The sequence below is a fragment of the Stenella coeruleoalba genome, assembly GCF_951394435.1.
Source record: "Stenella coeruleoalba genome assembly, chromosome: 2".
NCBI lineage: Eukaryota > Metazoa > Chordata > Mammalia > Artiodactyla > Delphinidae > Stenella > Stenella coeruleoalba.
In genome coordinates, this window is record NC_137147.1 from 116,607,881 (window position 1) to 116,621,650 (window position 13,770).

A 13,770-nucleotide genomic window follows, 5' to 3' on the forward strand; every position below is an offset into this window, starting at 1 on the left:
TCTATCAGGTAAGAATTTCTAGTATAGGTTCATAAGAATATAGTCTTATAGCCATTCGCATTTGTTAGTGACTTGAAACCACTTTTAGATGAACCAGATACAAGTCCTCCACTGTATAGGGGTAGGAATAGTTGAATTCTCCTCCATGCACATAACATGATTTCATTGCCATTAATAGACAACTGGCCCTATACCCCAATCAGCTATTGCAAATTCTGCCCCCATAACTTGGCTATATCCCCATACTTTTATTAACTGGGGTGACATTTTGAAGACATGTCTTTCTTGAAGGATGCAGGAAACTACTTTGCTCAAAGTTAATTGAGCATCTTATAGTGATTTCAGAAATGTGTCTCTAGGCTAAGGGGGCAACAGGTTACAACTGTTCAGAATGATTCAAGCCAGACGAAAAAGCACAGTCAACAAATGTGAATAAACACGTATTGTGTTTGGTTTGGTGGAATCAAAAATTAAAACCTAAGATTGAAATTTAACTACATGTCACAGCTTCAAAAATAGATCAAAGCTTTAGAAATATATGATTTTTAATTGCACGAATTTCCACACTAAAAACACTGGCATGGGTTCATAATCGTTATGTTTTGTTCCTAAATGGTAAGAGAGAATGGTCATGCACATTCCACATTTCCACGTATAACACGTTACGGCAAAAGAAGGCTTTTCTTCCCACCTCCCTGAAGTGCATGTTCATTTTCCTCTTGAACACCGGTTTTTGAGGTACCTCTTGATGTAAGCGTACTTCAGAATGTTCTCCAAACTAAGGATTTTGATGAGATGAAGGCAACCTAGACATCTGACAAGGGTTATCCTGCAGCACATCTGTAGAACTATTTTCATGCTTACGCTCTGCATTGACTTGTAATTCAACATCAGGTTTCCCTTTTCTTCCCAATTTAAACTAGCAAGTCCATTCTGGGTCTAAAACAAATACCAGAGGACTAAGGTAAAAGAGTTAAAACTCTTCGTTGGTCAGAAAGCAACTTGGCAGCTGGCAGTGATCAAGTGAGAGCTCAGCCCCTCAACCACTAGAGTCCTGAAGATGCTCAGAGTCTCCCTGAACTTCCTCTATATGCAGCCAACACATGCACAGAGCGTCCACACTTTGCCTTAAAGGGGAATTGTTTAAAAATACGTATAGATTTTTTTTTTAATTAGACACTTACCTCCTTTAATTCCTCCACATGCCTCTCAGAGTTCATGAACAAACATTTGGGAAACGTCTTCTAGGACACCTGATGGAAAGACACAATGACTAGGACTCTGAAAAGTTTCAAGTGATTGTTTAGGGGTGCTTTTGTCACTTGGCTCGTTTGGAGGGTGACATTGTTCCTACAGGCCTGTGTGTGCTTTCTCAACCCCATGCTCTTCCAACCCATGGACTTGTTAGGATTCTCAGCTTTCCCAGAAGATCTCAAACCCACTCCGATTGTACTGCATGTTAACCAGCATTGTGAAGTACTCACACACGTGGGATTCATCAGGGATGATATACCATCCAGTTGAGAAAAGGAGGGAGACTATCCTGAAATATAGACCAGTACATTTGGCACTCCAGAACTGCCTTGTTCAAACCCGGTCCTCATTTTAATAAACCCCCAAACCGCATGCTGTCCTTTTAAGTTATCTGAAGTTTCAAAATAAATTCAACCCTATAACTTGAAAAGTCAACCCTCAAGACAACAAGAGAGCATGCCAACTTGTTTTCAAACTCTATAATAGAAAGGAAGATCCAAAATGTTTGATATATCTGTAGACTACAGTATGATATGCACCAAGATAATAGAAGAGCATCACCTGGAAAATTCTTAGTATTAATAAGGTATTAAGGAAGTGGTAAGATACAAGATAAATATACAAAAATCTCCCAAATTGATACCTTTTCTATATTCCAACAACTGGCAGAATATATAGGGGGGAAATTGCACTCATAAGAATATTGAAAAAATGTATAAACAACACTAATGAGAAATGTCTAAGACATATTAAAAACAAACTTTTGACAGAGATTAATAAAAGAGAAAAGTTCATTGAAAGACATGAACTGGGATTCAAACACTGGCTATATTGATGCCGTTAATCCTTACCAAAGTAATTTTTAGGTGAAATACAATCCTAATTAAATCCCAGTGGGATTTTTTTTTAACTTGATGAAAGATTATAAGCTCATCTGGAAGAAAAAAAAAGAAAAAATGAGAATAGCTAAGAATTGTTTAAAGAGTATCAAGAGATCAGGGAAGTACTTTCCCTAAGAGATAGATTTAACTATATTATTATAATTAAAGTAATTAAAATAGTGTGGTGCTGGTGTAAGACTATGCAAACCAATCAATGAAGTAGAACCAGACAATCCTGAAATCTATTATATATTTTTTAAAAACTTAAATCTGAGAAAGGAATCACCAAAAAGCAATAGTTGGGGGGAGGGGGACAAATTAGGAGTTTGGAATTAACAGATACTACTGTATATAAAATAAACAACAAGGACCTACTGAATAGCGCAGGGAACTAGAGTCAATATCTTGTAATAACCTATTATCGAAAAGAATCTGAAAAGGAATGGATATCTATGTAAGTGAACTAACTTGCTGTACACCAGGAACTGACACAACGTTGTAAATTAACTATACTTCAACTTTTTAAAAAAGCAATAGTTAATGGTTGAATTATCTAAAAGCGAAATTAGAAAATGCGGCTTTTGGGGGGGAAAATCAAATTTTATCCCTCATACCACACTCCAAAATAAAATCCCAGTGTGTTAGTATAAAAAAAATAAAGAATCCAAAAACATCTAGAAGAAAATAGTGGAGTATATTTACCTAAAGCCAGGATGAGCGAAAGCTTTCTGAGCACGAAGCAAACAAAAGTGGAGATCGTAACTGAAGAATCAGTTATTTAAAAACAGTATCAACAGCCCGGTGCTTTGTGACCACCTAGAGGGGTGAGATAGGGAGGGTGGGAGGGAGACACAAGAGGGAAGAGATATGGGGTTATATGTGTATGTATAGCTGATTCACTTTGTTGTACAGCAGAAACTAACACACCATTGTAAAGCAATTATACTCCAATAAAGATGTTAAAATAAATAAATAAATAAAATAAAGTTTAAAAAAACAGTATCAAAAACATCCTACATAAAACATAAAGAGAAAAGATTAAGTGGTTAAACATTTTGGGGGGAAATGAACAATAGGCTTAATCCAGCAAATACTTGTATACATTAATAAGGAAAACAACCATGGGCAAACTGAGAAGCCAGGCATATGATTGTTAGAAGAAACACGTGTGTAGCTAAATTCATGATAAATGTTTGATCTCAAGGTTAATCAGAAAAAAGGCATACCAGCAAAATGAGACCACGTTTGCAGTTAATCATTACGTATTTTGACTATATTCACAGTTGATCGGGTGAAATGGGGCAGTCTTGGGTGGGGGAGGGGTGCTGCTCAGTCACCTCCAAGAGAACCTGCCCCAGGGAAGCAGAGCTGACTGACAGCTCCAGCTGCCCGCCCCCTCCTCACCATGGAGGCCCCTAACCAAAGCTGGAGAGTGAGGAATGTCCTTGTACCAGCCCATTCCTGCCGGACTCTCGGAAATCCACCTGCTAGAAACTTGGGTGGGGATTTTCCGTCCCTGTCCAAAACTTTCTTAAAATCATGCAGCGATCCAAGAGTCTCCTACCCAATCCTGTCCTCTATCGCCTCCACAGACATCAGACCTGAAGGCTGTCCTGCCTGTCCTGTTCCCTCCACCCTTTCCACTCCCCTGGCATCCTCCTCCCCAGATCCATCTGGGTGTGTGTCTCTCAGACACCAAACTGGCAAATGAAGTGACACAAGCACCTTCACACTGATGGGAGTGTAAATGAGCACTTTTTGGAAACTTCTGCATAATGGAATTATGATACTCCCTCATTCAGTAGACTCTTGTGTGGTCAGTAAATGTCAGGTTTGGGAAGAGCCCTGACTGGGAAAATACTCGTGTTATAATCTTAGCCAGGTAGAGTGAGAAACTACTTTGACGGCATGGTATCAATTTTACAAACCATAACGTATAATGGATACATACAGGGAAAAAAGGAAGCAAATCCACCCAGATGTACAGGGTGACTATCTCCAAGGATGCAATGATGAATTATTTTTCCCTTTATACTTTTCTGCCTTTTTCATATCTTCTGCCAAAAGTATAAATTCTTTCGTAACCAGAAGATGTTGCTTTAAAAAAAATCATATTCAAACGTTAAGCCCAAACAAGAGGGTTCAGTAGATCCAGAGCCTGGTGTAATGTCCAGAAACTGCTTTGAAAGGCAAGAGGACCTCTGCCTGGGCTGGATGGAAAGGGTGACATTGAGACAAGTGGAGTGGCCATGGCCATAGGGAAGAAATGATATGCACAGAGCATGATCTGAACCACCAGTGGGAATGAGGGCTTCAGAAAAAAGGAACAGGAAATAGTAAGAGAGAGGTCCAAGTCAGACCAGCAAAGAGTCTTCAAGTGTTACACTAACTAGCAGTGGACACACCTGAATGTTGTTGGCATGGCCAGTTGACTAACACCGCTTTCTCTTCAACCTTCCTCGAAATCCCCCAACTAAACTGTTCACCCAGAGAAAGCACTGACACCCCTCAGTAGCCGGAAGGAGTTCAAGTCTTAATGGTCATGTGTGCTCCTACCTGACTTGACAGAACCCATCTGGAAGAGAGCCTGGGCAGCCGCAGCCCCTGGGGCAAACAGAAACGGTGGTGGTACCATCCCCACCTTCCGATCCAGGGTCTCGGGGCTTCCCTTGAAGAAGCTTTTTCTTGGAACTTGTTTTTCTTCTCTTGTACTTAGTCTGTGTTTCAGATTTGAAAGCGGACATTTGGGAAGGAGTTTGTGAGTGTAGTCGTGGTCACACACTCCAAGAATGTGACTCTGAACATCCTCATGTTCTAGGATGCGGGCATGTTGTTGTACTCTGGGATGTGTAGAAACCTCAAGAAACACTGTGAAGGTGGGAGGTCATGATAAACAGAGCCAGTACAGATGCTAATCTCTGGGAGAGCTCTTCCCGGTAGAAGCACGCCTCACTGTCCCTCACATGGACAGTCTCTCTACTCCCACCCAAATTCAGTCCCTGTTTCCAAGGTTACTACATATACGACTGCCCATCTATTACCCTGTTTCCCAGTCACGCTGTTAGGTGTGGCCAGGTGGCAACGTTCTCTCCAAAGTGAGCGGAAGGGTGTGTGCCACTTCCAGGCAGCCCATGACACCTCCCAGGCGTTCTCCTCTACGTTTTCCCATGTCACATGCCTGGAATGATGCTGACAATGATAGCAACCTTGGAAGCCACTATCAGCCTGGGCGACTCAGGGAATCTTACAGCAGAACTCCCTCCTCCAGTCCCAAGAATGTGGAACTATTGCCCTGGACTATTATGTGAGAAAGAAAGAAACATCTATTGCGTTCGAGCCATTGTATTTTGGGTCTATTTGTTTTAGCAGTTTGGCCTACCCTAACGTAATCTCAAAGACCTGAGTTTTCCTTTATCAGTCCACTAAGTGACTAGATACAAAATTACTTACAAATAAATATGGGTGTTGACAACCTAGGGAAAGAGGCAACTAGGTGGTGATTTCAATGAAGGGTTACACATTCATAAACTTTCTCTAACATCTTTCAGAGGTGTCAGCCTTTGTTTGGTGTATCTGCATCTGAATTTGAAGGCAGACTTGGAAAACGGTTCTGAGGAGGCATCTAATTGGGGATTGTTTTCCAATTCCACAAACATCTCCTGAGAGCCTCCCAGGTAGACCAACTCCTGCAAAGGGAACTGTATACAGAACAGAGGAAACAGCCAGCCCTTGCCCCAGCTATTATAAGCAGCTACCGTATAATATATAAGTATCAACAGTTTATTTTTGGACTCTGCCCTTTCTTCCTGCTTGACCCAGCTGCTTCCCGGCTCGGGGCACACCTTGTCTGATTCTGCCTGAAGCAGTTGACAGGAGTTTGCTGAGCTTGGGGGTGTAGGGGCCAGAGCAGGGGTTCGGGATGCCCTTCCTCACGCCAGTCCTGACATTGTGAGTTGTATGTATGTTTCAAGTGACCTCCTAGAAACAATGGTGTCCTTTATTGGGCTCCAAGAAAGCAATCAGATAAAGAGACCCAACGGATTCCTGCCTGCCAAGCTCCTTCTGTAAGCCCTGGAGATACTGACACGGTGCTAATGTGGCACATATAAAAGAGAGACACTAAGAAGTTTTGGAAGGATGGGCTGGTGCTTTCTCTCCACCCTTAGAATGCTCCTTTGGAGGAGAATTGTGTCTTAGGAAGAAAACTACAGTTGTCAGCACAGTATCATCCATGACCAGGAGGAAAGCAAGGGGGTACCTGGACTGGGAAGAGACACTCGCCCTTGGACAGATGCTAAAACGCCCTCATGAGCCCTCTGTGATGCTCGCAGAGCTTACATTTTTAAAACACATGTAAAGTATGTGCTTGCATGGTGCACACCATAGAAACTGATGGATAGCCTCTCCCCAGGCCCCATTAAAATATCCCAAAATATGTCCATACCTGCGGTAGGGGACGGACCCTCCCTAAGTGCTTTATTTATTCATGGTGGCAGATGGAGAAGACACACCAACTGCCCTCTTATCTAGAAGAGGACATCTTGCCTCCAGGGAGGCACGAAACCACGCTGGCCTCACCTGTCTGCCCCTAACTCTGGGACTCAAGAGCTTCACCAGACCTGAGGCAGCTCCTCTGTACTCCCAGGAAGCTAGCTTCTGAGGGGGAAAGGATGGAGCACCAGCCCTGCCCTCGTCAGAGCCGTGTCTCCATGTCAATTCAGACAGAACTGACACTCTGTCTGAGCCCCAGTGCCGGTGGGGCTCACAGCCAGATTTAGCAGGTGACTAGGCACAGGTGTATTGCATCCCGGAAAAGATACTGTGCTGTGAACACACCAGCTGTCGTCTCCCTTCCCACCTCCAAAAGTTCTGTCATCACCTCCATTACCTCCTGCGGGCTTGGGCAGCTCAGTGAATGGACAGCCCTTTACCTGGCTGAGTGCAATTAAGGGGTTGGCACATGCAAGCTTAGCCCTACAGGGGAGGACTTCCCCTCCTCACAGGACAGGACTGGGGGAGGAGAAGCAGCTATTGGTGGGAGGGGCCCTGCTGGTGGCATCTCTGAGGACTGGATGTGGCTCAGCATGCCACCCCCGCCTCCCTGCCTCGTTGAAGCAGCCAAGTCTGCAGAAAGGACCAAGAAATGTCTGGTTGCCCTTCCTCACGCCAGTCTTGACATTGTGAGCTGTATGTATGTTTCAAGTGACCTCCTAGAATTGGTCTGTCTGCGGAGAATGGTGAAGGAGCTGTATTTCACATTTGCTAATTCAAGCAGAAGTCTGAGGCCAGGGGACAGTGAGAAGCCCCCTTCCAGAAAGGGGCAGGAAAAACGCAGGCGTGCTTTGGCTTTCTGTTGACCTGTCCCCTGGAGCACTGGTGATCATGGGATCCCACAGGCCGCAGATGATGCGGTGGCGCCCCCGCCCAAGACAGCCAGGAGGGGCCCATCCAGCAGACCACCCTCCAGTCTTGCACAGCAGCCCTGCTGGTCTTAAGGGAGCTCAGTCATTGACACATTTTGAGAAGTGCTAAATTGCAATCATGCAAATATGTGATCCATCCCATTTCTTAATCCGTGTAATGGAAAGAAAATGCAAATGAATGCATCCAGAAGACATTTAGGACTGGATCAAGTCTTTTTTTTCAACCGCTGCAGCCTTCTGAAGATAGACGTTTAAACCCCAGCCATGTCACGATCTCGGGTCCTAACATTGGGCTGAATGAACTTCTCCTGTAGCTCTCTTAGCTGACATCTGGGCCACCCAGGGAGTATGCCACATGCTGCATCTGACTGGACCCCAGCCCACCCCCTAGCCTCCCGAGCCCCGCATTCCTCCCTGCGATGAAAGCCTGCTGGTGCCAACACTGCGCTCTGGTTTCCCTGCAACTTGCCCCACCCCACGGGTCTTACACTTAATAAAGGGATCTGCTCAGCCCACAGAGGCTAGTGATAGAAAGTAAAGAAATTCCATGCACCCTAAGCTGCTGGCAAATACAAGCTCTGGAGGGAGCCGTCCTCGTTCAGGAACAGGTCAACCTGGGGGCGGAGGGGGGAATTGTGTAGCACAGGGAGAGGGAAGTCCTACTCCGAGGGCTTAAAAGAGTGAAAGACTCCTAACGTTATCCTCATGCAGGAAAACGTTCCTAAGAATATGAAATCTAGACGGGCAGGGCTTTTTTGACCTGCTTTGTAGGCTGGAGTGTCCCCCGAGCTCAAAATAGGGCATGACGCACAGTAGGTTCTCAGTAAATATTTGTGAAATGAATGAATGAATGAATGAATGAATCAAGTCCTGTGCAGTTACGAAGTTGAGGAGGGTCCCTGCCAGCCGAGCTGCCGAAGGCGCGGTTACCGGAAATGCCGGTTACTGATAGCTGGCTCGCTACCAAAGGGCATCCTTCTCCCTAGAGGCTATAGGAGAACCAGGGGAGTCAGGAGGACCTCCACCCTGGCTTTGCAAGCTCAGAAGCCTGGTTTTCCTTGGTATCCAAAACTGATCACCTCCAAGGCCAAGGTGATCATTAAGAAAAAGAGAAAGACTCCATCCCAGGGACCCTCCTCTCTGATCTTCTGAGGTCTGCAAACCCCTCCAACAATCCCAGCTCCTCTCTCCTCCTGGGGTGTCTCCAGGACACACGTGGAGTTGACAATGTAGGAAGTATGGAATCAGGACAAGGCACATTAACAGGGGAGCCTGGGTGAGACTCATGTTATCTGAGGCTTCTTGGCTCGCAAGCTGGTACAAACTCTGTAGAAAAAATAAAAGCAATCGTATATAATATACCAAAAACTTTTGCCCTGAGATCCCATTTTCAGGAATCTATCCTGAGAAAGGATAAGAGAAGGCAATCATAAGATGCTCATAAAAGGTTTTTCAAAGCATTAATTATAACAACGAAAACTTGGAAGCCACATAGGGGTCCCAGGATAGGAGAAGGTTCAGATAAATGACAGCACGTTCCTCAGGAAACCCATCCGTGCCCTCAGCTACGCTGTAGGACTAAGAGATGGCAGGAACCTCAAATGCAACCAAACCAACCCTGCAAAGGACTCTGTAAATTTGCGGGAAATGTGGGGTTTTGTGGAGAAGACTTACATTGCAGAGTGTGCAGCATTTGACTCAAAAGAGAAAAAATTCCTGTCTTCGGCTTTTGTCCCAGAGTCTCCCGGGCTCACCTCCAGCCTCCCGAGCGCCCGGCCACCATCTAGACCCTCTGGACTCAGCATCCTCATTGCTTCTCTCTTCCTCCTTATTTGATATTATAACAAGAAAGACCTAAATACAATGTATCCTCTGCCGAAGAAGGGAACATTGGCACAGTTGTCCTTGAGACGTGGCAGAAGAAGGCCATAGGTCAGAAGGCACAAGCTGACCACAATAACATAGATGATAGATAGATAGATAGATAGATAGGTAGATAAAATACATATATAAGTATACGGGAAAATAATTGGAGTGAATTTGAAGAAATGTAAATGTAATTTGATTTCCACTTGAGCCTCTCTTTTTATAACACTGCCTAAGTTCAGGGAAAAAAAAAAAAAACAGAATACCCTACGTAAATGCTTAGGTGGGAGTCCCCTAAAAATATGTGAGCTCTTTATCTCTGCAGGCAATGTGATCCCTCCTCTCTGACCCTTTGAGGTCTGCAGGCGCCTCCAGCACTCCTGACTCCTTTCCTTCCGGGCTGTTCCTATCCCCAAAGTTCCTGAGGGAAACATGGACTCAACAGCTGGTGAATGAAGACGCCAGTTCTAGAGGCTTCCTTGGGTGGCCCAGAGGCCCAGATGAGGCAGCCTCCACCCCTGCCCCAGGGCCCAGCTCGCCTCCCTCTGCCCTTCCCCTACACCAGCTCTGCTGGATGCTGTTTTCTCACAGTGGGCATCTCTGAAGCTGGTAAGAAGTCCCATGTCAAGGAGGTACCAAGAGAAGTAACTAAGACTTCCCTTGGTGGAAATGGCCCACTAGGCCATTGAAACCATCCCCTGAAGACAGTTTTTTTTTTTTAAAGGTAGAATATTATAAAATGAACAATCTTCTTAAAGGCATCAAAGAGATAACAAGATAGTGGGGAATTACTGGGCAGAGTTATAGAGAAGAGGACCCAGAAGAGTAAACCCAGCTCTCGAAGCTTCTTTTGCCTTGAGGATTCAGCTAAATCTGCTTAGAAACCGATCTGTGCTTCCAATGGGTTTGTATACAAAAGCCACGGCATAGTACCCACCAAAGTTGGGGACCCTACCGAGCCCTCCCCTACCTCCCTTACCCTAACCCTGAAGGGCTATGCTCTCAGAGTAAAGGTGAATGAGCCAGTCCTCCGTGGACTTGCAGCTCAGCTTCCTGTCATCGAGTTGATTCAGGGGACCTCAAGCTGTGAACTTGGATTATGGTAGTGCCGTCTGGTACTGCCAGCAGTCATGCGTCAGAAGCAGAGAAAAGTCTTGTCCGGAAAACGATAACATCATCCTAGGCTTCTAACTTTTCCTACAAAGAAAGAGCCATCCTGTAACTCCTTTCTCACCAGGAACTCCTGGCGGGTCTCCATCCCTAAAAAGACTCATGGGAGTCACCTCGCAGGGATGCTGAAATGTCTGAGCCAGGGGGCAGTCCCAAACCTCACCCCTCCCCACGCTGCAAGGAGGGGTGAGGTTTCCCTTTTCTGAGGTGAAACTAGATCCAGATGCAGGTTCTCTATGAAATCAACCGTCTTGTTGCTAGAGGCCTCTTCTTGCCAAGTGAAATTTAAGAATCCAAACTAGAACAATTAAAACCCATCACCCTCTTCTTCCACATTTTTCTTTGCAAGGAGTCACGAGGCTCTCTTAGGAATCAGGTAGCCCTGCCCTGGAGAGGGCGTCTGACTCTGGGAAACCAGCTCCAGTCTCTTCAATAGGAAAGTAGGTGGGGGTCTCAGGACACAGCCCACCTGGTAGCCATTTCTCCTGAGCCTCACTCCGGGTCCTCCCTCATCCAGCCCTGTCCCTTCAAATTCAATTCAGGGCTGACCACTGCCTGTGCTCCATCATCCCTTAGAGCTCTCAGCAGGATGGCAGGATTTTTATTTGCTCCATGTCTGTCTTTTGCTTAGTATAAATTCCACGGAAACCGAAGCTAAGTCTGTTTTGTCCACTAGGGTGTTCCCAGTTCCTAGAACAGTACCTGGCACAGAGTAGGGTGAATGAATGAAATCACAGCGTTTCCTATGAAGCCCAGAGACTCAGGACAGTCAGCTTCGGGGATTCACCCCTGCTTTTGCTGCAGTGATGGACTCCCCCTTCCTCTACAAATACTGGGAGTCCCTCCCCTTACCTCACTTCATTCTCTTCTTTTGTCTCCTCCTTTTGTACGAGACTTTTCAGGATCAACGAGGGCTTTCAGAGTACTCTTATAGTAAAGTGCTGGTTGACTCGATTTGTCACTCTAAAAACACTTCCAAAGTCGCTCACTGCCGGGTCTTCCTACTACTGTTATTGTCACTGTCAAAAGGGATTACTGTCCCTCCACCCAAGTGCCCAGACTTGGCACAAAAAAAAAAAAAAGAATTAACAGTCCATGGCCTCCTGGAAGCTGGAGCATCATGGGGAAGGCTGGACCAGTGAGTGCTCTGATGACCTTGCAGTCATGTCAACAAGTACCTGGGGTACGTCTGAATAATGGCACCTTCTGAGAGAAAGAGTGTTGTTTGCTTCGGGCAGGGCAGTGGGGGAGAGTGTGATCGGGGCTTAGGGCAGGAGGGGCGGTCCCGAAAGCCTGAAATGGACCATCCCAAGGCTCAGAGAAGAGGGTGAACTAACTGCAAGCAACAAGCAGGGGGATTTGGAATTTTTTTTGGTTATGCGGGAAGGGATGGGAAGAGTACGCAGAGGCAAGAGAGGATGGGCGGAAAGAGCAGTGTTGGCAAGAGTATGAGGCTGGACGTTGGGAACAAGGGGACATTCCAGCGGCAAGAGGATGGAAAGCACGTTTACAAGCAGGAACATGCAAAGCCCCTTTCTAAAAGTGTGTGCACTTGTGCCTGCGGTTCACACGGTTAGCCCTCCCCCGGAACACCCCCTGTTCCTCCAGAAAGTCAAAACACCGCCCCCAGACATTTTATGTGATTGAGTTTTGATTTGAGTTTTTCACCTGTAGGTTGCTGAGAAGGAAAGGAAACTCTGTAGTACTTTTTTAAGTTTTTTTCCCGCTCACCAGGAAGAGTCAAATATCCATGTGGGTTGATAACCAACCCTCCTCTCGGACTAGCTGACCCTTCCTCAGACATGAGGGCCATCTTCCCAGGTTCCCAAGATCTCGGAAACCCTGATCCTCCAAGCAGGGTGGTTCTCTTGGGCATGGGAAGGAAACTGTCACCCCACCACGTCCCTGCTCTCTTCTAGGACATAAGTGACATCCTCAGCCTTGCTTTCTGGCCTCCAGTATCTGGGACGAGTTGGCACAGGTGACCCTTCAACTAGGACTTCCAGGAGCCATAACAGTAACTAGGGCTCTTGCAGGAGAGGGGGCAGGTCCGGGACGATGCTGGGCCTGTGGCCTAAACCTCCAGGGTCAGAACTCAGAAAGCCATGAGTGGTGGCGAAGCAGGGTGCAGGAAAAAGGCAACCTACCATCTTGCTCTTCAAGTTGTGGCCTCTCCTGGGAGCTTGTTGGAAATGCAGAGTCTCAGGCCACAGGCCTGCTGACTCTGGGCTCCCGTGGTGAGCTCGCGTGCATCCTCACGTTGCCTTGGCCTCCGTGGACCTCACACTGGGCCCCACTGGGACCCGTGCCCCTCCTCCTGCCCCCAGTTGGGCGTGCCCTGGCGGGGCCTCCAGACCAGGAAACATGCAGCTGAAGCCCCAGCAGGAGCAGCCCCAGTTGGTTATGGCCAACATTCTGGGGTTGCCACTCTCGTCCCCCTTGGTGAAGTTCAAGGCTTTCAGACTCCATAGTCACTGAGCTCACTGCTTTTGGGAAACACCTGACGGTGGTCTCCCCCGGCAGCACGGCACTGTGGATCTGAGGTTTTTTTATAGGTGGGTCCAAATCCACTCTCTGCCCCGCGGGCAGTCACCACACCCTCTCCAGTCTGGACGTGGGGGAGGGGTGCCCCCAACACACCCCTCAGCAACCCACCATCCCCCCGCCAGGTGGGGCGGGAAAGCCATGAGGCACAGGTGTAGAAGGGAGAACCGGAGGAAGAGGAGGACAGCGGCCTCCGCCTGAGTACTGCTTAGGGTTCTAGCTACAGACGCTCCAGGCTCAGAGGGAATTTACCCTCCTGTGGAGGAAACAGTTGGAGTTCCCATAAACTCTGGGAGCCCGAGTTTCCTCAAGCGTAGAATGACGATGCTGGACTCCATGACCCCCCAGTGCCCTTCCAGCCGGCACACCCACCCTACACATCCCGGCGTCCTCCTGCTTGGCAGTGCTCCGTGCTGGGGTGCAGGCTTTGGGTTGGCTCTTTCCAGGCCCTAGGACCTCAACCCAAGGATGATCATTAATACCGTAGGGCTAAGATGCAAAAGCTTTGAACGTGAAAGTCTGATATAGAACTTAGTGCCTGACCAAGGCAGCAGCCCAAGTCAGTGGTGTGGGGACAATCGGATAGACACCTGAGAACAACCAAAATTGAATCCAAACCTCACACGATGGCC